This window comes from Myotis myotis, unplaced genomic scaffold, assembly GCF_014108235.1.
Source record: "Myotis myotis isolate mMyoMyo1 unplaced genomic scaffold, mMyoMyo1.p scaffold_m19_p_20, whole genome shotgun sequence".
NCBI classification, from domain to species: domain Eukaryota; kingdom Metazoa; phylum Chordata; class Mammalia; order Chiroptera; family Vespertilionidae; genus Myotis; species Myotis myotis.
In genome coordinates, this window is record NW_023416325.1 from 8,259,806 (window position 1) to 8,286,642 (window position 26,837).

The 26,837-nt window shown below is 46.1% G+C and overlaps 1 protein-coding gene and 1 long non-coding RNA gene across 4 annotated transcripts in view; both read right to left on the reverse strand.

Moving 5' to 3' along the window:
- Positions 1 to 10,900, reverse strand: part of TMEM45B (transmembrane protein 45B) — a 29,673-nt gene extending 18,773 nt beyond the window's left edge. The window contains exon 1 of one of the 3 annotated variants that reach the window (XM_036353372.1): positions 10,819 to 10,900. The gene's annotated coding sequence lies outside the window, so the exon portion shown is untranslated. Of the gene's footprint in view, positions 1 to 1,044; positions 1,204 to 10,632; positions 10,721 to 10,818 lie in introns of those variants that run through there. The other 2 variants (XM_036353370.1, XM_036353371.1) reach the window with 2 other exon arrangements.
- A 4,351-nt stretch (positions 10,901 to 15,251) lies between these two features.
- On the reverse strand, positions 15,252 to 19,557 carry LOC118678481. Its single transcript, XR_004974908.1, has 2 exons — positions 19,517 to 19,557; positions 15,252 to 15,749 (listed from the first exon to the last, which is right to left on the reverse strand). It is a non-coding gene; the product is annotated as an uncharacterized LOC118678481 (long non-coding RNA).
- Between the last annotated feature and the right edge of the window lie 7,280 nt (positions 19,558 to 26,837).

Below are 26,837 nucleotides of genomic sequence, written 5' to 3' on the forward strand. Positions count from 1 at the left end.
AGCACCTTATGCCTATCTCGATTTGTATCATTTACTTGTCACGTTAAAATTACACACTTATGTGTCTTACTCACTAGACTAGTGGCTCCTCAAAAGCAGACCTTATCTGCTTCATCTTCAACTTCCCAAGGCTGAGCACAAAGCCGGACAGATAATAACAGTTCTGGATCTGAAATGAACTGATGCAGCTTAGCCTTAACCCCAAATCACGAGGAAACTATCATCTAAATCCAGTCATTAGTAAGATTGCTGGGACCAGTACTTCCTCATATAATTTTTAGAGCTAGATGCGTCCTTAAAAGTATCACCTAGTACTGCGCCTCTTGGCAATAGGTAAGCAAAGGAATCTCTGAAATCACAGGACCAATATGGTACGTCATCCTGGAGTATCAATGTCACCTAAAGATTTTGGGGAATGTGACTTTCATGGTAAAACAGATAGAGGTGGATTTTAGAGTAGCATGCACATTCAGGCATGAAGAACGACTTCAGCTTATTCTAGGCTGTCCTCAGCCAAGCCTCCATGTCGTGGGGGCACACCTTCGATGGTGAGTGGTAGGGTCTGAGAAACACGAATGGACAGATCCTTGTTCTACACGGTATAGTTCTTGTCTTAGAGCCTTTCATATAAAAATAAATTGCACCCGCGAGACTAAATCACAGAAATGACCTCAAAAGCAGCCAGAAGAGAGAGAGGTTTTTCATTCTGGGCTTGGGTTAGGCAGGCAGGTCTTCTGAAATAACACCTCACTGTGTTTTATTATTACAGAACAGTCCAGATGTTAGATAAAGGTAGGGGAGAGGACGCAGAAAAACAACATTAAAACAGAGCAAAGAGAAGGCTTGGTTCAAAATGGGGGCCAGATGAAAGAGAGTGGGAGGAGAGGAAGGACTGTAGAGGTGAGATGTGGAGCATGAAGAAAAAAATCCCAAATAGGACTGTGGTTAAAGATGGGACTATCTGCAGGGTTTTTGGTGATAACCTAAGACATTATTACATCTTTAGTAAAATGACATGGGGAGTTTCACCCCTGGAAGTTCTACCTGGAGTCCTGGTAGTTTGACAACTTCCTGGTCTGTCATCTTCCAGTTGTTCCATCTATCAACTCTGAGGATGAGGAAGCACCAGCCAAGGGGAAGTGACATAAAAAGATGCAGAAGAGCCCGGACAGTGTGGCTCAGTGGTCGAGCATTGACCTATGAACCAGGAGGTCACAGTTTGATTCCTGGTCAGGGCACAAGCACGGGTTGTGGGCTCAATCCCAGTGTGGGGCGTGCAGGAGGCAGCCGATCCATGATTCTCTCTCATCATTGATGTTTCTATTTTTCTCTCCCTCTCCTTTTCACTCTGAAATCAATAAAAACATAGTTTTAGAAAAAGGTGCAGGAGAAACAGAGGAAACAGCAAGGGGACAAGTAGGAAGGGCGCATTTACAAAGGGTAATGAAATCAATTGAAGTCAAGCTACATTAATCCAGAGCGTATTATGCATCAGGCACTGTTCTAGGATCGGTGATGGAGGAACCGGGAGAGCAAGACTGAACCTCAGCCTTCGAGGAGTTTGCAAGTCTTTGAAGGTGCCTGAGCAGGAGAAGCCCACAGTGGAAACCCCAGTATCTAACGCGGAGACTTTCCAATGAAGAGGTCTTGGAAAGCGAGACCAGGAGTCATGCCTGTAACACGGTACCCGGGGTCTCCATGGCCTAAAGCTTCCCCAGCCGAGAGTGATGAATCGGCCTCACGCTTTGACTCTCACGTCAGGCTGCACAAGGTGGAACGGCATGGATTCCGAGAGTGACCTTCAGGGACAGAAATTCTCTCCCAGATCCTATAACCAAGAAATTCTCCAGAGATTCTAGGACGATCTTTCCCCAGTAAAGCCTCCTAAAGAAAAGTTACTAGGCGAATTATGCTTTTCCATCTCAACAAAATCTTCTCCGAAACAGCCTGTTAGGACAAACACTGGCATGAGTAGAGCTTCTTCCAAGCTCCTGATTCATTCTGGGTCCCTAAGTATTTCATTCTGGGTGAGGAATGCATGTTTTGGAAATGCTTACTCCAAAACAATTATTTGTACATATGTACATTGTCCTAGAATCTTTTTATTTTTTTTAAAGCTTTTTAAAAATTATATATATACATATATATATATATTGATTTCAGAGAGAAAGGGAGAGAGATAGAGAGATAGAAACATCAATGATGAGATAGAATCATTGATTGGCTGCCTCCTGCACACTCCCTACTGGGGCAGGGGATCTAGCCCACAACCCAGGCATGGGCCCTTGGCCAGAACCGAACCTGGTACCCTTTAGTCTGCAGGCGGATGCTCTATCTACTGAGCCAAACCTGCTAGGGCACTTTTTATTTTTTTAATAGGAAAGAACTCAGTCTTCATGGAAGCCTCTGATGGTCTCTGTGACAGACAGGGACGTGGAGGGGCACACAGGTGACAGAAGCACCAGGTATTCTAAAGTGGGTGGAGTCCAGAACAAAAAGTCTGATTTTGAACTCTAGACTACCACTTAGCTTCCATAAAACAAGAATCTCTACTGCTAAAGAAATTACATAATAAATAAATTAGTTATTAGTGGCCTTTTCTCAAATGGCTAGAGATGGGGCCTTTTTAAAATTCTTTATTGATTAAAGGGCCTTTCATTTAAAAAATATATATATATTTGTATTGATTTCAGAGAGGAAGGGAGAGGGAGCGAGAGAGATGGAAACATCAATGATGAGAGAGAATCATTGATTGGCTGCCGCCTTCACGCTCCACACTGGGGATCCAGCCTACAACCTGGGCATATGCCCTGACTGGGAACTGAACCATGACCTTCTGGTTCATAGGTCAATGCTCAACCACTGAGCCACACTGGCTGGGCTAGAGATAGGGCCTTTTTAATGAGAAACTGATTATACTAGAAAGCTGCTGGAAACATAACGATAAGAAAAAAAGCCGTGCTCTGGCTGATCACCCTGCAATGATTGCCACTCTACAAACACCCCAAGACTGCATTTTCGTATGCTATTCTTATTTTTAGTATACCATCCTTAAACTTGGACATCTCAATAAAGCTCCCACATAAAAGGCAGAACCAAAAATAACAGAGAGGCTTTGAAAATAAACAGACGCTGTAGGCAGCTTAAAACTTAAAAGTGTAGAAAAAATACCAGGTTAATCTTCTCCGAGAAATCTGAGAAGATATTGTATCTGTGAAATAAAAACAGGATGCCATAAAACAAAACATGTAGAAGGCTCCGTACCCAAGTAAAAGCCCTTGGGAATTACACATATCATGGTAGAAGTAGAAAAATTTCATAGGAGGGTTTGGGAGATTTATTAGAACTAAAAGACAGGAGACAGCTTTGAACTTGGGGAAAGATAAGCAACTCAGAGGGCAGATCCAAGAGACCCAACTTCTAAGTAATTAATGTTTCAGAAAAACAGGCCAGAGGAAATGATATAACAAGAAAACCACCCAGAACTGGAGGATATGATTTTTAGATGGAAAAGGACTTGAAAGTACCTGGAACAATGACTCAAACAAACAAACAAACAAACAAACACATCCTATCAGTAATTAATGACGTGGTGAAATATCAGAACAGGAGGAATATATATAGAGAAGAAAACCCTACAAACTCCCAGGGATAAAAACAAAATCCAAGGGACCAGAAGTCAGAATGGCATCACCTCAACAGCACTCCAAGGAGGCAGGAGAAAATGGAACAGTGATTTCAAAACTGAGAGGAAGCTATTTCCAGTTAATACCCTCTATCCAGCCACCATCCACCAAGTGCGAAGGAAGAAAATGGACATCTTAAATGTGTAACGTCTCAAAAAGCAGCCATGTCCTGTGGGGCCTGACTTCTATATAATTTGGGGAGCAATCTTTACGGAAAAAAAAATCATAAAACTGCAAATAAGAAAATTGGTATGAAAGTGAATATTTATTCAGACTGAGAGAAGAAATCACAAGAAATCGGAGCCATGGAGGTTCAGGACTCTTTAAAAATCTCTTTAGGAAATTTACCAAAAATGCTTCTTTTAGAAAAAAAAATATTTTTATTGATTTCAGAGAGGAAGGGAGAGGGAGAGAGATAGAAACATCAGTGATGAGAGAGAATCATCGATCGGCTGCCTCCTGCACTCCCCACACTGGGGATCAAGCCTGCAACCCAGGCAAGTGTCCTGACGGGGAATCGAACCGTGACCTCCTGGTTCATAGTTTGATGCTCAACCACTGAGCCACACCAGCTGGGCCCAAATGCTTCTTGGTGGCAACCTGGCTTTTCCTCCCCACCCCAACACCTGGCAGCAGTTGTCAACCCTCCCAGGGGCCCATCAGCTTTGTAAGCTGCCAGATAACCCTGCTCTGTTTCTATGTGCCTTTTCTTGGGAAGCTGTGCTCCAGCAAAACCAAGGAGTGAGAAGGCATGGAATCCAAAGAACAGGAATCCAGGCATTCCCAGGCTGGCAGCGAGGGAGCTCCCAGTGTCCCAGGGGCTCTGAGAACAGCCAGTCCCAGAGGGTGGGGGCTGAGCTGGGAAGTTTCCAAGAGAGAGATAAAATCAAAGTGGCTACTTGATGCTCAGCCACTGAGCCACACCGGTAAAATTCTTCTGAGGGGAATTTTACCATCCTGTCAACGTTTGAACAAGAATTGGTAATGAAAACTCAAAAAATGAAGCAAACTGAAGAAGGGGAAGCAATGACTAACTCCAGGGGATGGAAAAGTTTGACCAGGAAAGAAGTGTAAAAATCATGGTTTATTGCCCCGATTGGTGTGGCTCAGTGGGTTGATTATCAATTCCTGGTCAGGGCAGATCCCAGGTAGGACCTGCACAGAGGGAGGGGATCAGTGTTGTGCTCTCACATTGATGTTTCTCTCTTCTCCCTTCCTCTCTCTCTAAAAATCAATAAACTATTCTTTTAAAAATACATGGTTTATCATAAGGCACAGTTGTGAATAATATCTGCATAGTCATAATAATGTAAACACTAATTAAACACTGCTGTATTCAATGGAATACTACGCTGCGATAAAAAAAAAAAAGGCGTTCTTACCATTTGCAACAGCATGGATGGAACTGGAAAGCATTATGCTAAGTGAAATAAGCCAGTCAGGGAAAGATAAATACCACATGATCTCACTCATTTGTGGAATATAATGAACAACATAAACTGATGAACAAAAACAGATCCAGAGACAGAGAAACATTGATCAGACCGTCAAACCTCAGAGGGAAGGTAGGGGAGGGTGGGGGTAAGGGGGAGAGATCAACCAAAGGACTTATATGCATGCATATAGGCCTAACCAATTGACACAGACAACAGCGGGGTGAGGGCATGAGTGGGGGGATGGGGGTAATGTGGGGATAAGGACACATATCTAATAACTTAATCAATAAAGAAATAAAAAATAAACACTGCTGTATTACACATAAGCAGAATATATTGGGATCTTGCAAGAAACAGAGGTCAATATGAGATAGAATAAAGGAAGCCAAATCCTCATCCTCTAAGGTAGGAAGTTCACAGATAGTATCTAGAACTGGAAAAAGAAAAATAAATAGCCAGTAGCATGCTATTTGGCAATATGGTGGTAAATATGAGAAAAAAAGCCCAAAGCATTATAAGTAGTCGCCTATAGGGGGCAGCTCAGTGTAGGCTCCATAAAGACCTTAGAACTATACATTTACTTATGTTGACCAAAATATAAAATTTAAAAAATGAAGTAATGAAACAGGAATTTTAGGGGAATATAGGCAGGCTTAGGGAATTTTTAGAATTGGGGTCCATGGGAAAACACAGGGCTACGGATTGGGAGAAGGTACATCTCCATAACACAAGGAAGTCAGGTGCAGGGAGCAGCAACAGTTACATTTACATAAGACAAGGGAGCTGAAAGTAGCCAAAAAGGTCTATATTTACAAAATGAAGAAGGAAGAAAGCCAGAAAGAAAAGAACAATGAGGGAGGAGGGTATCACGTGTTCCATGCGGTGTTTGACCTTTGAGCTCAGGAGTTACTATAGTGACCAGTCTAAGGGAATAGTGACCCATCAGGGGATACCAAGGCACCAGGATCTGCAGTCTTTATAAGCCCTAGGGAAGAAGAACTCAGTGGGACCCCTTTCCCTCTCCCCACGTGGGAGTCCATTCTGTGGGACTCTTTCCCTCGCCCCACGTGGGAGTCTGTACTTGTTCTTCAATAAATCTCCACCTTTGCTATACTACTCTCTGTCTGTGCATTCAGTCTTCGACTCTGGCGGACAAAGAATCTGGGTTCCAGTCCAAAAATTCCGTTTCAGTAATATCCTCAAGAGGAGTGATACAGAAAGCTGTTGGAAATACAATGAGGTGTCCCTGCTAAAGCACCCCCAATCCAATGCTTGTTAAGTTGTGCTCTGGCAAACACTTGCATTTCAATTACCCAGAGGGCTGTTTATTATTCAGATTTACAGGCCTGTCCCGGACTTAAGTTACCAGCATTTCCTGGAATGAGCTTCAGACTCTATAATTTAAAAAAGTTCCTCCAGACCCACCATGCATCTATTGCTTGTTAGTAAACCAAAGAACAAAATAAAGAAACAACCCAACAACCGATGTAGAAGAGTCACTGACTCAGAAAACATACGTGGGCAAACTCCGGTAACTGCCCATCCAATCAGATCCTTTCTCCCCTCTTCCTTATTAACAGAGCCCCTGTTTTGTTGTATTGGCAATATGTCTGACAAAGCACTAAATCCTCTCAGGCTCTCAGGAGTGGCGATGGGACACTGTCCTTGTGTGAACGAGATGTAGGAAGTTGACTGGGTGGGGCTTTCAGGAAAGATCTTGTTTTATTAAAAAAAAAAAGGACAGACTCAGCTGGTACCTGCCTTCTGCCCTCTAGATGACACGGAAGAGGTGCCTGCCCTTCAGTGAGGACGCAAGCTGCCTGCCAAGGACAGTGGTGCAGGAAGGCAGAAAAACTGCCCAGCCCAGACTTCTCAGCTCCAGACACCTAGTTATTTGCGAAAGACAATCTCCTTCCTTAAGTCACTGGATTAGGGAGATCTGTGACAGTAGCTGAATGACATCTCACAGGTATTCAAATGTTTATTTGATAGTTGTGTTTGTTTTCTTTATCATTTGAGGAATTTAATATACAAAGAATTGCAAACAAGAACATACAACACCCAGAATTCATAATGGTGAAAATTTCTTTATATTTGTTTCTAGATTTTTTAAATTGGATGAGATCATTATTATCTATTATGAATAGTACAGATAGGACTAAACTCACCTTTCCCAACACCTAAATTCCTGTTATTCCTCTAACCCAAGAAGCAACTATTTGTGAGCTATTGAACGTGTTTCATTGAGTGCCTACTACAGGCACTGTGCTGGGAATAACACACGGGCCAGGCAAATGAAGCTCTTCCCTTCATGGAACATGGGATACAGCAAGAGTAGAATAATCTACAGAAGTTTGAGTCCCGGATTCAGGGAAGCTATAGTTTGCTGTCATAGACTACTCCCCTTCCCCCCAAAGCAATAGCGTCAATCAAACTAAACCAGCCGACTTATGTATCTAGGGAATCCTCAAGGGACCCCATGCCAGAAAGAACAGGGGTCTGAACACCAGGAGACCTAGGTTTGAGCCGTAATTCTTCAGCAAAGTAGATTTGGGGAAGCAACATGACACACTTGCTCAATTTTTCCTGAATCCACCTTTTTTTTTTTCCTTTGGAAAACAAGAACATTGAGCTTGACCATCTTGGAGGCTGTCCTCAGCTCTAAAATACATTGTGATGGCATTGACAAAATGATGGGCATGACATACACCAAACGAGAATGTCTCTAAATTTATAGTCTAAGAGTTCAAGTCAGAGAATATATTAAATACATGTTCAGGAAAGACGAATCACAACTCCTCCCCCCCCCGTCCCCCCCCCCCACACACACACACCACCCTGGACAGGCTGTGATATTTGGGAGAGCTCTGCTTTGCATCCTAGGTGCCACCTATCAGATGGATAAGCCCAAGCCAGATTCTCTGTATCTCGAAGTTTCAATGTCCTTATTTATGAAATCAGCTATTCCTCTGCCCTCACAGGGCTGCTTGTGGAAACCATCTTGTTCTCTGTAAAGCCTCCTTGGATGTGATACCCACAAGACACTGAAAATGGCTTAAATATCTAAATCCTGCCAGGGAAACACGCGTGTGCGCTTTGATAGCTTCAGTTTAATCCGTCATCACCCAAGGCTGATGGATCTTTTGAGTGTCCTTCTCCCTGGCGACCCATTCTATTTTCACACAAGAGGACAGACACGAGAAGCAAAACCAGCTACAGTGCAAATCGCCTACTTGCTTGAGCCCCCGTGACGGTGTGGGGGAGAGGGTGGGTGGCTAGAAGGAAAGCTCAGTTCAAACACAGTGCGGGGATTCCCGACCCGTGGTCCCCGATGGCTCACACGCAGCATTGTATCATGCTGTGAATAATCTGGTTTTTGTTTTATGACCCGTCTATAGAAAAAAAAACATCGATACGAACTCTGTCTCCATATGCAGTCATTAGTTGATGACACAGGAGTGACTTTAGTTCTCTTACCCACAATTATACAAAGTTTCACAACAGCAGGAACTTTGGCTATGGGAGTGGCTCCACGTCGGGTAAAACTGCCCTTATCAAGCAGCAGAGATGTTTGAGGACAAGCGATAACGCTTCCATTATAGCCGACCTAGGAGCACCTGTACTTTGACCAATTAAGCGCAGCAGCCGAGGTTAACCCGAAGGTGGCGGGAGAAAAGAAAGCAGGTCTTTCTCTTTACGTTTCCTCCCCAGCCCTTGCCAAATCCCAACGATCTCCAAGTGCTGTTTGCCGAGATTAGGCAAGAGGCACAACCAATGTCACACGGGGGGGAGGGGGGGGGAGACGCCAAATAGAATAACGTGCAGAACGTGAAATCAACAGCTTCTCCGTGGCCATCACAGCCCACGGCCGCCAGGTGGGCGAGGGAGGAGCCCACGGGATAGAAGGATGAATGCACCCAGGAGCTGTCACCGGCGGTGCTGTGTCCACCTCGCACGGAAGAAGTCAGAGGAAATCAAAGCTCCTTAATAAAGGAGATTGTATGCTTGGCTCCCCAGATACCCAAACAAATAACGCACAAGCAGAAACCACGCCTCACCACGCCTCTGGGAGGCGCTCTCCCCGGGAAACCAAGGGGCCACACTGGAGAAATCCCACCTAAAATTCCACCTGCCCGTCATCACCAAGCCCACAACGCGGGGTCATGGAGGACCCCGGTCCTCGGAAGCGCCCGGCCTCATCTCTCTATCAGGATTCATTTCTTCTGAACAGGAAGCCACACTCCCTACCAAAGTGAATGTAAACGTACAGGGACAGTTCCTCAGCCACTTTATGAGCCGAGGAGTGATGGGTGGGGCAGTGGGGCAAAGGGACGAGGAAGAGGGGGGCCATGGTAGGAACTGGGGGGCAGGTGGGAGAGAATGGGAAGGAAATGCTTGCTTCTGGGACGTTTACAAGAGGCTCGTGGCTAACTTTTCATAAAGCCACAGGTTTCCTTACTGAAACACAAGTGTTTCCTGCATTTGGGCGGGTCCTATCTCCTCTAGACCCAGACAGGGTCACCCAAACCTGTGTCTACGTTCTGTAAACCTCTCCACCCAGCGCTAATGGCACCCCTGGCTCCTGGCTCCGTTTCTACTCACCTGGCTACTAGCGGAAGCGGAATAAAGGCTCCGGAGACGTTATCAATCAATTAATCAATCAATCGACCAATCAGTCAATCGCCTCTGATTAGATTCCTGGCTTCAGGGCAGAACCTGGTTGGTGGGTCTGTGGACGGGCGCCCCGAGAAGTGACAGTGGGACTGCTCAGCCCACCGTCCCGTCGAGCCACGAAAGCAGCTCCGGCCTCTGCGCCAGGCACCAGTCGCCCTGGCGTCTCTAACCCGCGGGGTGGGGGTTAGGTGTGTGTGTGGGGGGTGGGATGGACGGCAGGGCTTCGCACTCCCAGCTCCTCTCCCGGGCAACGCGGGCAACCCAGCAAATTCATCCCAGCGCCGCAGGCCAGGGCAGAGGAGCGCTGGGGTGGGGGGAGCGTCCCCAACCGTGCGCCTTCCAGCTTTTCCCACTTCGGCAACGTCCGAGGCCGCTCCCCATCGAGCCCCCTCCCCCGTCCGAGCCCCCGCCCCCAACCCCGTCCGAGCACCTCGCCATCCAAGCCCCCTCCGAGCCCCCTCCCTTTCGAGCCCCTTCTCCGTCTGAGCGCCCTCTGCGTCCGAGCCCCCTCCCCGTCCGACCCTCTCCCCGTCTGAGCCCTCTCCCCGTCCGAACCCTCTCCCCGTCTGAGCCCCTTCCCCATCGAACCCCCCACCGCGTCGAGCCTCCTCCCCGTTCTGAGCCCCCTCCCGTTCTGAGCCCCCTCCCGTTTCCCGAACCCCCCCTCCCCGTCCGAGCCCCCTCCCCGTCTGAGCCCCCTCCCCGTCCGAACCCCCTCCCCGTCCGAGCCCCCTCCCCGTCCGAGCACCCTCCCCGTCTGAGCCCCCTCCCCGTCCGAGCACCCTCCCCTGCAAACCCCCTCCCTGTCCGAGCCCTGCCCACGGCGGGCCTCTCACCTGAGCTGAGTGCCCGAGCGACCCGCTGGCGCGCTGCCGCCGAGGAGCAGGTGCGAGCCCCTCCCGCCGGCGCCGGGCTCTTTCTGGCCCGCACTCCCCGCCCCCGCCCGCCCCTCCCCGCCCCCGTTCACGTGCCGGTCCTTCCTTCTCCAAGTCCTCGCTTTCCTCCCCGCCCCTGACCTCTACCTGCCGTGTTCCCCGCCCCGACACTCCTCAGAGGTGCGCTCCACGGGGTCCGGTCCATGGGCAGCGCTGCGAGCAACTGTGACCTCCTGGGATGCAAAGCAATGACAGAGCCCGGGAGGCGGCGGCCGGGCCTGGGAGAGAGGCTGTGCTCAGGGGAATGTGTCACATCCTGGACCAAGCCAGCCTGGTAGTTTCAGCTGGGTGCAGCCACACCAAGCTTCCTCCCTCCCTCCCTCCCTTCCTTCCTTCCTTCCTTCCTTCCTTCCTTCCTTCCTTCCTTCCTTCCTTCCTTCCTTCCTTCCTTCCTTCCTCCCTCCCTCCCTCCCTCCCTGGCCTGCCTGCCTTCCTTCCTTCCTTCCTTCCTTCCTTCCTTCCTTCCTTCCTTCCTTCCTTCCTTCCTTCCTTCCTTCCTTCCCTCCTTCCCTCCCTCCCCCCACCCCCTCAAATCTGCCACTACTAGGCAGGCACAGTTCTGGGTGCTGGGGTTAGAGCTGCGACGGAGAAAAAGTCCTTGCCCTGAAAGAGCAGCTTCCTACTAAGAAATGCTAATTTTCGTTGTTGCATCAGGTGGCCTCAGTGTTCTCATCTGTGCCTTAAGGGTTGGCTGAGTTGAATTTCCCACCTTTTTGCTCATCAATCCCTGTGGCAGGTGGAAGAATGCAAGAGCCCAGGCTCCATCTCAGCTAGCCATGGGAATCTGGGAGGAGTGCTGCCAGGTGTCCCAAGCAGGTCAAACGCAGGCCGTTTGCCTCGTTTAAATATCCCAGTCCTGGCCGCCTCCCAGGCTCTGCCATGACTTTGCTTCCTAGGACAGTGGTCGGCAAACTTCGGCTCGCGAGCCACATGCGGCTCTTTGGCCCCTTGAGTGTGGCCACGAAGTTTCAATCGCACTGTACGTGCGCGCCCGCACGTGGTATTTTGTGGAAGAGCCACACTCAAGGGGCCGCAGTTTGCTGACCACTGTCCTAGGAGGTCACAGTTGGTCGCAGTGGGTGCCCATGGACCGGACCCTCCAGCTGCGAGATTGACAAGCGTGGCGGTGACCAGAGGAAGCCAGGGCTGAGATCGCTAAAACACCTTCCAGCTTATCCATTGTCGAGGGCGCAGGAAACCAAGAAAGTCTTCCTGGAAGAGATGCTGCATTTAGGTTTAAAAGGCAAAGGATACACACTAGCTGGGTGGAAGGGAAGGCTCCCAAATACAGCTTCTTTTGATCCAATAACTTTCCTTTTCTACAAAGGAAGGCACTTTTGAGGATAAGGCATAAATCTGAGCAAATCTCCTCTCTAAGAGAGTGGGTGCACCCCCGCCCCTAGCACGCCTGCATTTTCCCCCTCCCCTTTTACTTCCCCCACATGGGTGCATCTTCTAAACTCTGAGGAACCCCAGGAGACCTGCAACCAGGGGAGCAATGGTCAGGGGTAGCTTGTCCTGGGCTAACTAACCCCCCTGAACCTGTCTCCAGGGCCCCCTTTTCTCGGCCTCTCCAGGGAGCTGACAGCAGCCCCGCCTTGGCTCACTTCTCTCCCATAACGTTTCCAGAGAGCCAGAGCAGCCCTGCCTTATCTCTCTTCTGTTGCGTCTTCTATCCTAAGTCTTTCCTTGTTCCACTGTCCCTGGCTTTAATAAACACACTCTAAATAAATAAACAAATAAATAAATAAATAAGAGGAAATGAAGCCTGGTGGAAGGAGATAATGGCAGAGAGGCACTGAAACCAGTTAAAGGCTGATGGAGCCACACACTTCAGATGGATAATGCGCCAGAGCCAGAGCTGGGAGAGCACCTCTCTCATTTCCCATCATCGTGGGACTTGCTCACACCCATTGTTTTTCAAATGGATGACAAGGTGGCGTCTTGGACGCCTGTTACCCTGGGACATCCTGTTCCTTGTCATCAGATCTCTGCTATGGTCAGGCTTTCTATTTAGTGAGGTTTTCTCTTCCTCTAAGGCTCTGATGATGAACAAATGTGTGACCTCTTAGTTGTAGTTATGGTGGGAAGAGATGCTTCTTAACATTGAAAAATTGGAACTAGCCTGGCTGGTGTGGCTCAGTGGTTGAGCATCCATCTATGAACCAGGAGGTCACGGTTCAATTCCCAGTCAGGGTACATGCCTGGGTTGTGGGCTCAATCCCCATTAGGGGGTGTGCAGGAGGCAGCTGATCAATGATTCTCTCTTATCATTAATATTTATCTCTCTCTCTCCCTCTTCCTTCCTCTCTGAAATAAGTAAAAAGATAAAAGAAAAGTCAGAATTAGGAAAATGATCTCTGCCTCAAATTATAATATCCAAGTGCCAGAACAAACCAGTTTTTACAAAACAGGTTGATCATCTTGAACTTGATCTGTAAAAATAATGTAAATCAAATAGCAAATCAAACAGTTAACAAAAGATAAAATTACTAATATATCAACAACTATAAATTAATACAATAAGAACAGCTAACAACTATTATAAAGCTATTTTAATATAATAGTGTCTAGAAACAGTTCCAATTGTATGTGGGCCTTAATAAACCAGAGGATGGCATTTTAATTCAATGGAAAATGGTTTATTTTATAAATATTGCTGACACAATTGACCATTCTTTTGGCATAGTTTATCAGAGAATTGCTCAGTATCTAGTCTCTCTTGGCCATGATGGTATTAATGGGGCACATGGCCACCTGGAATGAGTGGGATTTTTCCCAGTCTTCCTTTTTAGCTAGGATGGATTACATGACTCAATTCAGGACAATAGGCTATTAGTGGAAGTGGAACAGGCAACTTTTAGGTAGAGTCCTGAGGTAGGTGTGCCCATCTTCTCTCTCTGCTGCTCAATGGAACGTGGACATCACAATGAGCCATCTTGGACCACGAAAATGCAGGGTGGCGTAAGAGGATAAAAAAGGCTGGATCCTTGGATGATCTCATGCAGAAGTTTCAACACTAGTTTCCACACCAGTCCTGAAATGCCCATACAATTATATCCTGTATAAGTCACAGCTATTTGAGATTTTTTGTATATGCAGCCAAATGGTAGGACATCTTGCCCTTAGTTTTATACCAGGAACAAATAAAAACAAAAAATGGCTTAGAGGAAGATCTAAATATACTGTTTACTTTGCCCACTAATCACAGTTTGGAGATTCCTAGTACATCATAAGAACCTTAAAGATTTTGACTGCAGCACTATTTATAACAGCAAATGTTTGTCAATATGGGAGTAGTTAAATATAGTATAGCGTGCCCTTTCTATAATATATTGTGTAGTTATTAAAAAGGATGAATTAGATTTATATTTGCTGACCAGGAAAAATAGTCATGACGTATTATTAAAGTTCAAAAGCTTGCAGAGTAGTGTGTGTGTGGTAAAATATATGTAACATAAAATTACCATTTTAATAATTTTACATTATACAGTGGCATTAAGTACATTCACATTATTATGCAACCATCACCTCTATCTCCAGAACTTATCCATCATCCTATATTGAAACTGTAAACCCTTTTAGTAATAACTGCCCATTTCTTGCTTCCGTAGCCCCTGATAAGCACTGTTCTACATTGTCTCCGTAAATTTGATTACTCAAGCTGTTTCCTGTACATGAAATTATACAGTATTTGTTTTTTTAATAGATTTTTATTGATTTCAGAGAGGAAGGGAGAGGGAGAGAGATAGAAACATCAATGATGAGAGAGAATCATTGATCAGCTGCCTCCTGCATGCCCCCCACTGAGGATCGAGCCTACAACCCTGACCAGGAACACAACCATAACCTTTTGGTTCATAGGTTGAACCCAACCACTGAACTACACCAGCTGGACAGAATTTGTTCTTTTGTATTTGGCTTAATTCACTTAGCAAAATGTCTTCGTGGTTCACCCATGTATCAAAATTTCATTTGTTTTTAAGGCTGAATAAGATTCAATGCATGTGTATACTACGGGTTGTTTATCCATTCATCTGTTGATAAACATGTAGTTTGTTTCCACCTTTGGCTGTTGAAAATGATGTTTCTATGAACCTTTGCCTACTAATATCTGTTTGAATTTGTGCTTTCAGTTCTTTGATGGAATTGCTGCATCAATTCTATGTTTAAGTGTTTGAGGAACTGCCACGCTGTTTTCTTTGTATTTTTAAAAAAATATATTTTCATTGATTTCAGAGAGGAAGAGAGAGGGAGAGGAAGAGAAACATTAATGATGAGCATCACTGATTGGCTGCCTCCTGCATTCCCCACTGAGGCATCGAGCCCGAAATCTGGGCATGTGCCCTGACCCAGAATTGAACCTTGACCTCCGAGTTCATAGGTCAACACTCAACCACTGAGCCACGCCCGCTGGGCTGCCACTCTGTTTACACAGCAGCGGCACCATTTTACATTCCCACCAGCGGTGCCCAAGGATTCCAGTTTCTTCACATCCATGCTGACACTTGTTTTCTGCCTTTTTTTTTTTTTTTTTTAACTTTTAGTCTGTCTTTATTCTTTCATTTTTGAAAATTGGTACCTGGGGGTCACCTAAACTAGTGGGGGCAAAAGACCACTCACAGGTATACATGCTGTCTCCAGTGCCGCCAGGGGCAAGCATTTTTTGCTTTACCGAATCTGGGCTGCTTCATTGGCTTCCTGCCCTAGTGGCCCTTAGGAATGGCACCTGCTGTGCTGGGCCCTGGGCTTTATCTGGGTTTAGAGGCCAACTGTCACTAGTCCTGGTGACTAACTGCAGCAAGCACCCCCTCCACCTGGTTTTCGGTGGGCCCTACTATCAGGGTGTCACTGATACGAAGGATGACCAAAACGCCTGTGGTGACCTGGACTGGTGGGAGGCCAAGCCCTGCCCACTGGTGGCAGATTGCCAGGGGGTCGAGGTGTGCCTGCGGAAGCCTATTGGAAGTCTACTGCAGGTCGGTCCAAGTGAATGCAACGTGGTCCTCCTCTTCCTCCTGCAAGTGGAGTGAGAAATAAGCATTAGCCAGATTGATGGCAGATATGCCAATCTCCAGGGTAGGCTGTCACTATCTCAGTGATGGAGATGATGTCTGGCACCTCAGGGGCGAAGGGCACGGCCTTGGCATTCAGCCTGTGATAGTTCACTGTCAGCCTCTGTGCCCTGGAGGCCCTTTGACTGGCCAAACCAGGCTGTTAGATTGTGACACTGTAAGCCTTGATATCTGATAAGGTAAATCCTTCAGCTTTGTTTTTCAAATTTGTCTTAGCTATTCTGATCCTTTTTTGCATTTTCATATTCATTTTTAAAAAGCTTATTGTTTTACACACACACACACACACACACATACACACAATCTGCCAGTGATTGACTGAGATTGCATTGAATCTATAGATCAATTTGGGGAGAATTAAATGATGATAGACTGAGTCAACACAGTATATGAACATAGACCTTTTTTACAGAGGTCTTCTTTAAATTCTCTCAGTATTGTCTTATAGGGTTCACTATAGAAGTCTTGGGCATATTTTGTTAAGTTTATATATTAACGATCATTACCTGAATTAGTTATTTCATTAGAAATTGCCAATGGTGACTTTCTATCATTCATTATGCATTTATTAGCTAGACCATGTCTACACGTACTCACCTTCATCCCCTCAAGCAGCGGTTCTCAACTTGTGGGTCGAGACCCCTTTGGCGGTCGAACGACCCTTTCACAGGGGTCGCCTAAGACCATCCTGCATATCAGATATTTACATTACGATTCATAACAGTAGCAACATTACAGTTATGAAGTAGCAAGGAAAATAATTTTATGGTTGGGTCACAACATGAGGAACTATATTTAAAGGACCAGAAGGTTGAGAACCACTGCCCTAAAGGAATCTGATTTCCCTGATACAGAGTTCATACCAAAAGGCAGGATAAATGCCTAACTCTTTTTCTTTACTTACTGATTTTTAAACTGGTGAGTTGGTGCCTCAGCAACACCCCCAAACAACCTAGTTTTGTTTTTGTTGGGAGAGGCAGTCTCATGTGCAGAGTCCTTCAACCCCACTTCCCCGAACATTTTCTCCCCCAGATCAATGATGAAACTGGACTAAATTGTCAAAAACAGCTATTTAAGGGCTCTGGGAATTGACCAAAGGGGCGGATGACCAAGTTAGAAGGGGTTATTAATGAGACACTGGACTTGGTAAAAACAGTAGGTTCTGTGGTGATCCTCCTGGGATTGTTTCCATTTCTTCCAAAGTTTGTGGGAGGCACTACCAGGTGTTCAGGCTGTGAGAACGCACAGCTTCACTGCCAGAGGGGTCTCACTTGACTTGGAGTGAGCTGGAAAAACCCACGCCCAGCAGCGCTGTAAGTAATAATTGTGATCTCGGTGACAAACAAACAGGTAAAACCAGTGACTCCGCTGGTAGTCCTGGCTGGGACAAGTGGGAGACTGCCAACAATTTAACAGGAAGATCTGGAATAGGAGACAGTCAAAAGGTCTGGATAAGTTTCCACATGTCTGCACAGGGCAGACCAGAGAGGACCCTATATGCTATCTACATCAACAGCATGGTTGATGAAAGAAAAATCTGATAAGTTGGACATCATCAAAATTTAAAATCTCAAAAGAGACATTGATAAAATGACAAGTCAAGCCACAGACTAGGAGAAACTATTTCCAGGTTATAGATCTGATAGAGGTCTTGTGGCTGGAGTTACAATGAAGTCTTATAACTCAATTAATCAGAGGCCTGATTAAAAATGGGCAAACTATTTGAATAGATACTTCACTAAAAAACCATATGAATATTTAAAAATCCCATGAAAAGATGGTTAACACAATTAATATTAAAAAAATGTAACTTAAACCATAACGAGATACCAAGGCACCCACTAGCATGAGTATAATAAGAAATACAGAAAATATTAAGAACTGGGGTGGACGTGAATAAAATGAATCCTTCATCTATTGCTTATGGAACTGTAAAGTGGTATTGCCACTTTGGGTTACTATTCGACAGCATCGTAAAAAGTTAAAGAAACTTATTATATGACTCAGCAATTTCACTCCTGGGTATATATATCCAAGTGAAATGAAAACATGTTCATGCAAAAACTTATATGTAAATGTTTGTAGTAGCATTATACATAATATTCAAAACTGGAAACAATTCAAATATCCATCAACTGGTGAGTAGACCACCAAAATGCGGTACATCCTATATAATAAAAGGCTAACATGCAAATTGTCCCCTCAGGAGTTCCACTGACCAGGAGTTCGACTGCTTGCTATGACATGTGCTGACCATCCGGGGGTGGCATAGAATGAAGGAAGGCCTCGGCTGGCTGGCAGCTGGCAGCCAGGTGAAGGAAGGCCCTGATCGGCCCTGATTGGCGGCCAGGCCTAGGGACCCTACCTGTGCACCGGGCCTCTAGTTTAGCTATAAAATGAAATACTATTTTACAACATAAATGAATGAACTACTAATATAGTCATGCATATTGATGTTTCAGTTGATGATGGACTACATATACAATGGTGACCCCATAAGATGATAATGGAGCTGAAAAATTCCTGTCACCTAGTGACATTATCGCCATTTCAACAGCACAGCACACTGCATCACTCCCGTATCTGTGGTGATGCTGGTGTAAACAAACCTACTGGGCTGCTGGTTGTATAAAAGTAAAGCACGTGCAATTATGTATAGTACATAATCCTTGATAATGGTGATAAACAACCGTGATTGGATTAGGTATTTACTATACTAGATTTATTATTGTTCTGTTAGACTGTACTCTTTCTGTTTATCAAAAATTTCACGGTAAATCAGCAAGCGTGTTACCCCAGCAGCAGCCTCCAACATCTAGTGTTTACCTTTTCTTGATTGCATCATTTCTCTTATGCTTGATTAAATTTCATGTTGTTTTATATATTTTGTATAGCCTAGGTACACATGATTATAAAGTCTACAATATTTTTTTAAAAACGGTGAGTTACCTAGAAACCTGCCTTTAATATATTTTTTTTATTGATTTCAGAGAGGAAGGGGGAGGGAAAGAGAGAGAGAAACATCAATGGTGAGAGAGAATCATTGATCGGCTGCCTCCTGCACACCCCACACTGAGGATCAAGCCCACAACCCAGGCATGCGCCCCGACTGGGAATCGAACTGTGACCTCCAGGTTCATACTAGTAGGTGATGCTCAACCACTGAGCCACACTGGCCGGGCTTTTGAATTTTTATTAGAGTTTATTTGAGTCAAAACTGAAGACAACTGCCAGGAAGCAAGATCTCAAAATGCCAGGGAATAATAGTTTTATAGTTTCTTTTGTGTATTTGAAAGAAAGTGGTAGAGATCCAGGATGCGGCAGACTAGGTGGCTGCTACACTCACCTCCTCCCATGACCAAACTGGAATTACAACTAAAATATAGAACCATCAACCTGAATAACCAACTGAAAACTAACCTAAAACTTACAGAAGAAGCCACATTGAGACTGGTTTCCGAGACTGGCCCCACTCCCATGAGCTCCAGTGGGGATACTCCAGCTGCAGAGGTTCCCCCTGAGAAGTCTGAGGTCTCAAGCCCATGCCAGGCTCCCCACTCCAGAGGACCAGAGCTGGGGAGAAGTCCCCATTTGGCTGAGAAAATCTGTGGGGATTCTATCTTCCAGGGAGAGACAAGAGTCTGCTGGAGACACAGGTGTCCTCTTAAAAGGCCCACACACAAAAATCTCCTTTGCAGTCAGTCACTCACCCTGGGCTCCAGGGGAGGGAGGGCAGAGCAGACTGGAGTCACTTGAGGAGAGACCAGGGCTTGTGGCTCTAGGGCAGCCGTGGGCAAACTACGGCCCGCGGGCCGGATCCGGCCTGTTTGAAATGAATAAAACTATTGAAAAAAAAGGCCGTACCCGTTTATGTAATGATGTTTACTTTGAATTTATATTAGTTCACACAAACACTCCATCCATGCTTTTGTTCCGGCCGTCCTGTCCAGTTTAAGAACCCATTGTGGCCCTCGAGTCAAAAAGTTTGCCCACCCCTGGTCTAGGGAGAGAGCTGAGTGCTCCACAGGCGCCATCTTTCTTAGGTGGAGCACTCCCCTCCTTACAACATCATCCTGGAAAAGCAACAGCAACACCCTCTGTACGCTCTGTGCCCCACCCTGCAGGGATCGTGCCATGCTGAGGAGTCAGCTGCTTGGGGCAGGGTGTAGAGGTCTGGGCAGACTCAGGGGGTGTCACTGACTGAGTGGTGTGGCCTTGGGAGGCGAGAGATATCCCCGCTGTGAACCCAACTGGTGCATCCCCCTCATGGGAGATCCGCTAGCCACCCCTCTGGGCTCCAGGTGACCCCACCCTCTCCACTCCAGAGGGCCCCACCCTGGCAAAGTCTGGTCAGATTCCAGGACACACTGAGTGGCTGTGTGACTCTGGGGCGGGGGCCACTCCTCCCACCTTCCCCGAAGCCTGACCAGCAATCTGGCAACGCCCCCTCACAGGACATCCCCTGCCCCACCCTCCTGACCCCAGCGGCCCTGCCCTGTGGAGAACAGGCTGCTGGCAGAATCTTGAAGAGACTAAGTTGTGTGGCGCTAGGATTGGGGCTATTTTTTCCCGTGGATGCCCGCCTGAGGCAGAGCCATCCCGTCACATGGCCAAATCTTGGTCAGTGTGGGCCTCGTAAACCCTGCTGGCCTCTCCCTGATGACTCCCTGGGGCCCCACCCCACCAAAGGCCTATAGGCACCCAGCAGGTGACAGATGGACTTGGAACACCCTGGGACATTGGCTGAGTGGCCTCAGACCCAGCACTGGCACTGAGTTTGAACCTGCATTTATTTGGTGAATACCACCCACCCCTATCTGGTGGCTCACTGAGAACCCACCTCCTGCACCTCAAGTACCGCCAGAGGCTCTTTCAGTGACTGAGCTATCAGGCAGCTGGAGGGGGCGGGGGCGGGGGGGAAGGGGGCAGACGGAAGCAGATGTTGGGGTCCTCGGGACTTCTGCTGACTTGCCTGTGGGCCTGGTGCTGGTAAAATTCAGCCTTGGTGCACAGCTTGGTCCTTCCTGCGTACACCCAGGCCCAGTGGAGGCAGTCACAAACTGTGGGCCACTTCGTAGCTCCGAACAGGTTGCCCAGGGCCAGTCATAGGCCGTGTATGACTCTGGCCTCTACCAGAGTCCCTCCCAAGAGGCCCCAGAACTAACACACCCAGTGGCCACCTTCAGGCAACATCAGAACAGGATCCAATTACTTCACAAGCAGCAGATCCAAAGGGTATCTCTCTCTCTCCCTTCTTCTCTGAAATCAATAAAAGTATATTAAAAAACTAGAGGCCCAGTGCACGAATTTGTGCACAGGTGGGGTCAGGCCAGCCCACCCTGAGAGGGGCCGATCAGGCCAGGCTGGCTGGGGGGAGGGGCTGAGGGAGGTTGGTGGGCTGGCCCCACCCCCTGGCCAAACTCCCGGTTGAGGGGACAATTTGCATATTAGCCTTTTAATATATAGGATACATATAAAGCACATTCGACCAGCTAACTGTGGAGGTGAACAATGTGGAAATGAAGGAGTGGGGATAGAGAAAGGGTATAGAAAGGTATGTATATGTACATTCATTTGCAAAAAATAAGAGGGGAATGCAGATTGATTGGATGCTAAAAACTGGGCAATATGATTTACTCAGACGTCTTCATCTGAGACCCAAAGGTGGGGGGAGGAGAGGGGGAAATCCAGTAGAGAACTGTCTGCATCTTCAGATGAGTGGCTGCTTGGTGAGGTAGGGAGGGGAAAGAATGGAAGGGATCTACCGCAGGTACATCTGTGTGGTTTTATTTAAAAAAAAAAATAGCCTGTGTGTTAGTTAGAGGCACTACAGCACAGACATTGAAATCACAGGCTCTGGTGGTAGACTACCTGAATTCAAACCCCAACCTGCCAGTTATTTGTTGTCGTTTTGTTTTTAATCCTCACCCTAGGATATTCTCCCATTGATTTTTAGAGAGAGGGGGAGGGAGAGGGAAAGACAGAGAGAAATATCCATGTGAGAGAAGCACATCCATTGGTTTCTCCTGCACGAGCCCTGACCAGGGCCCGGGCCGGGGAGGAGCCTGCAACCAGGTATGTGCCCTTGACCGGAATTGAACCCAGGACCTTCCAGTCCACAGGCGGACACTCTATCCACCAAGCCAAACCAGCTAGGGTCCAATCTGCCAGTTATTAACCGCATGACTTGAGGGCAAGCTTCTGAACCTCTGTGTGCCTCAATCTCTTCATCTGTGAAATGGAACTGATGATAACATCTACCAGGTAGGGTTGCTGGAATAATGAAAATGTGTGTATTTTACGTGAGAATATATACATACTTCCACGGCACTTACCGTGCTTGGCACAGAGCCGCATATTACCCATTTATTCTATTATTCAAGAGACCTAAAGCGAAAATGACAAAACAGAAACCTCCCTTTCATGGTGGACATGCATACATTAGTTTAGGTATGTTTTTTGAAATTTTGTTTTTGAACTATTTTTGAATTAGTTACGAAAGAGAAAGAATACAAAAAGAATGGAAAGGAGTAAAGAATGAAGCAGGGTTTAAAAATTGGAGGATTAGAGAACGCAGAGGAAATAAGACATCTGTGGAGCTTTTGTTTTCCTTTCTTCTTAATGACTTTTTGATTTATTAGCCCTAAAATTCAGGGAAAGGAAACCGCTAATTCTGTAATGTTTGAGTCAGCGTCTGCTGCTAAAAGCTGTGATGAGGCGAAAGTGTGAAATCTTAGTTAAAATATACTTCATTTTGTCCTCTGTGTTCTTTGGAATTGCTTTATTGATCAACCGACAGGTTTTTTTTTTTCTTTTCTTGGTTATAGGCTGTGTTCCTACTTATTTGCATACCTGGTAATATTTGATTGGGTGGCAGACATTGTACATTTTATGTTATCGGGTGGTGGATTTTTTGAATTCCTTTACCTTTTTATGGGCTTGGATTAGAACGCAATAAGTTACTTGGAGTCAGTTTCCTTCTTGAGGCTGTTTTTTCTTTGTTGTTGTGGAATTTTACTAATGGGGTGGATGATACAATGATCCCTAAGGAGAAAAGACAGCATTGCAATTAAAAAAAATTCTAACCACGCATATATGCATTACCTATGGACACAGACAATAGGGTGGCGAAGGCCTGGGGTGGGGTGGGCATCGGGTGGAGGCGGACAATGGGAGGCCAAAAGAAGGACATCTGTAACACCCTCAACAAGAAAGATGAAAAAAAAACATAAATAATTCTAACCACGGTGGGAGATTTAACTGTTCATCATCAATTCTAGATTTCTATTTATGCCTATTTTTAAAAAATCTTTTTTAAAAAATTAAATTTATTAGGGTGACAGTGGTCAACATGAACATATAGGTTTCAGGTGTGGGTTTCTATGTTACAAGATCTGCATGTTGCACCCTGTGCCCTCCACCCAAAGTCAAGTCTTCTCCTGTCACCTTATATTCGGACTCCCTTCTCCCCCTACCCGCTTCCCTCTGGCAGCCACCACACTGCTGTTTGTGTTCACAAGTTGCAGTTTTATATCCCACACGTGAGTGAAATCATATGGTTCTTAGCTTTTTCTGGCTGACTTATTACACAAGCATAATGTTCTCCAGGTCCATCCATATTACAGTGGGGCCTTGACTTACGAGTGTCCCGACTAACGAGTTTTTCGAGATACGAGCTGTCTCTCGGCCGATTTTTTGCTTTGAGTTTCGAGCTAAAATTCGGGTTATGAGCCAGCTTCAGATACCCCACCGCCAGTTGGCACAGTGAACGTCACGGCGAACGCCACAACATCAGCCCAGCATCACATGTCTCACTCATTCACTGTTGATTTGACATACGAGTAATTTGAGTTACAAGCTCCGTCACGGAACGAATTAAACTCGTAAGTCAAGGCCCCACTGTATTGCAGATGTCGCTATTTCATCCTTTCTTGTGGTTGAGTAGTATTCCATTGTGTGTATATGTACCACATCTTCCTTATCCAGTTCTCTATCGCAGGACACTTTGGTGGTCTCCATGTCTTGGCCACGGTGAATAGCGCTGCAATGAACACAGGGGTGCATGTATCTTTTTGAATACATGATTGCCAGAAGCCAATTCCAGCATGTCATAATTGCAAGAGTTTCATCAAAAGGTTGATGGAACTTGGGGACTCAACAAGGGTTGAGTCACATATGTTGTCACCTGTTGGGAATGGCTGAAGGCATTTCCCCAAACCTGTAAAGGGATGGGTTGCTTGCTGCCAGACAGCTCAGGGCATCTTAATCTACAGACGATTGCCTCCTACTGGCCAAACACCTGAACAGCCGAAGGCAGTTTCTCCAAAACCTGATAATCTGACAATGGATTGTGTATACAAAACCTGGTCCTTTGATGTATATATCTACCTCGCCTTAGGACAAACTGTGTTAATTAAAAGCAAGGGGTCCTGAGACGAGGAGAACTTAGTTCCTTTAGCTAAGTCTTCTCTGACTCCCCATATGCCTTTCAAAATTAGGTTTCGTCTCTGGACTCTTATTTAATTTATGCACAGCCCTTCTCCAGATTGCTGATCCTTTCTAGATGCCGGATCAAGACCACCGGCGTTACATGATTTCGAGTTTATTGGGAATATACACAGGAGGGGGATTGCTGGGTCATATGGTAGCTCTATTCTTAATTTTTTGAGGAATCGCCAGACTGCTTTCCATAGTGGTTATACCAGTCTACATCCCCACAACCTCTCCAACTCTTGTTATTGCTTGTCTTGTTGACAATGATGAGGCTTTTTTTTAAAAACCGTGATAGGACAGGTCTAACACAACTTGCCATCGGGGGCCAATGGGGCCCCACGGAGGCAGTATGCTTCTGAGAGCTGAGCCCAAGTCTGATGCTCTAACCATTGAGCAAACTGACCAGGTCCGGTCTGAATGGAGTCTGGTTTTTGTTACTTGTTTCCCTAACTTCATCTGTCCTTGGATTTGGATGGCACAAATGGCATTAATTGGGTCCCTGTCCTCTATGTCCCCAACCAGGGGAATTTCAGCTATGTGTTCTCTGGTTAGCGGGGAGAGGGAGAAACCATTTGCTCTCAAGTGTCCTTGGTTAGGAGAGATAAGGTCTTGCGATTCACTGGCTGGCTGTAAGCTGTTCACATTGTTTGGCCTTGCTTAATGATCTTGCCTCAGTTTCCCCATTCCATCCACCCAGGAATTTTCCTTGCTCTTACTGTCTGCCTCACTTGTCCCCTAATTCTACGATCTGTGTCATTTCTGGGTTGCTTGCATGTTTGCTTTTTCTCCTCATCATGGCTGGTATTTTTCTGGGGTTCTCTCTCTCTCTCTCTCTCTCTCTCTCTCTCTCTCTCTCTCTCTCTCTCTTTCTTGCATGCCTGGTAATTTTTGATTGGATGCAAGATATTATAAATTTTACCTTTTTAGGTGCCACACCTAAGAGAGCAGAAGAGGTGTCTTGGTGGCTGCCAGGTGGCTGGAGAAGCTGGCACCTAGCTCCCTCTTGTGGATGCAGCTAGGAAAGAGCCAAGTGGCCACCCTCCAAGCGGCAGCCTCCAGTCCCCGCGCTGGTCTGAGGCTCCCACTCGCCTGCTGTGGCTTGGCTGGGGGTCTGTGGCTCAGGTTGGAAGCAGAGATGGCCATGGAGAGAGAGAAAGGCAGATTTATTAGCAAACAGAGAAAGAACAAACTGACCAGAGGAGGCAGCTGCTTGCAAAGAAGGTTGTAGGTAGTGTCTAGTGGCTGCGGGGATCACTCCTGGGAGACGAATTGGTTGCCTCCTAAATGCACCCCAACTGGGTCCGGGAATTGAACTCGCAACCCTTTGGTGATGGGGCTGACACTCTAACCACTGAGAAACACCGGCCAGGGCATGGCTGTGCTATTTTTTAATGCCATTATCTTTTAAAACATATATATTTTATTGATTTCAGAGAGGAAAGAAGAGGGGGAGAGAGAGAGAAACAACAATGATGAGAGAGAATCATTGCACGCTCCCCACGGGGGGGCGAGCCTGCAACCCGGGCATGTGCCCTGATTGGGAATTTAACTGTGACCTCCTGGTTCATAGGTCGACACTCACTCACTGAGCCACACCAGCTGGGCTTAATGCCATTATCTTGTCAACCATATTCTTTGATATTAACCCTCTAAAGTTAATGCACGTGAATATCTGTTATAGATGGAATAAAATTCTGAAATGTTTATATGTGATATGTTAATATGTAATGACTAAGGGTGAAGAAGTATAGCCTGGAAAGTTAATAATGCCAGATAACTTACTCCCTATGCCTAAAAGGACCAGGGGGTCCTTAATTATTATTTTAGTCTGTGTTTGTCTTTTGACTGGGATGAAAGTCTCACATCATAATTCCTAGAGGCCACATGTAAGAGCAACCTATGCTAGCTTTGATGTTTGTTGTGTGGATGAAATACCCACAAAAGGATTTCTGTTTTTATTTCATTATTTATCATATGTTCTCTGTGTCCCGTTTACATGTCTGCCTCCCCTACAAGAATGGTCAGTTCTTCAAGGGATCATGCTTTGTATTTGCCAAGTGTGGAGTGATGACTAGGTTGACAAACATTTCATATGAAAAACTGTATCCCTCTCTTACTTTTATCTTCATTTTCAGGATTAGGAAACTGAGGCACAGTGAGATAAAACAAACTGCCCAAAGCCAGATGGTGATGAAAACTTGAACTCTAAAACTGTCTACTCACGTCTGTATGCCTGGCACCTACCCTTCTAGTGAGGCATAATACCCAACACGGAATAGCTGAAGAAAGCTTGACAGACGGGGTATTTAAAAAGTGGCTGCCTCAATGTGGACACAAGGTGGCGCTGTAGGCCCAGCCAGCTGCTTTGCTGGGTGGACGGTTGAGGGTTTCTGTCTGGTTCATAGGTTGGGTCACTTCAGTTACTCAAACAGAATTTCCGGGATGTTGACCAAAACTGAAATGAGAAAAATGTACGTTCCCTGGTGCTTCGCTTTTCTATTTTTAATAAGGGGAAGATTAATTCTGTCACTTGCAAAA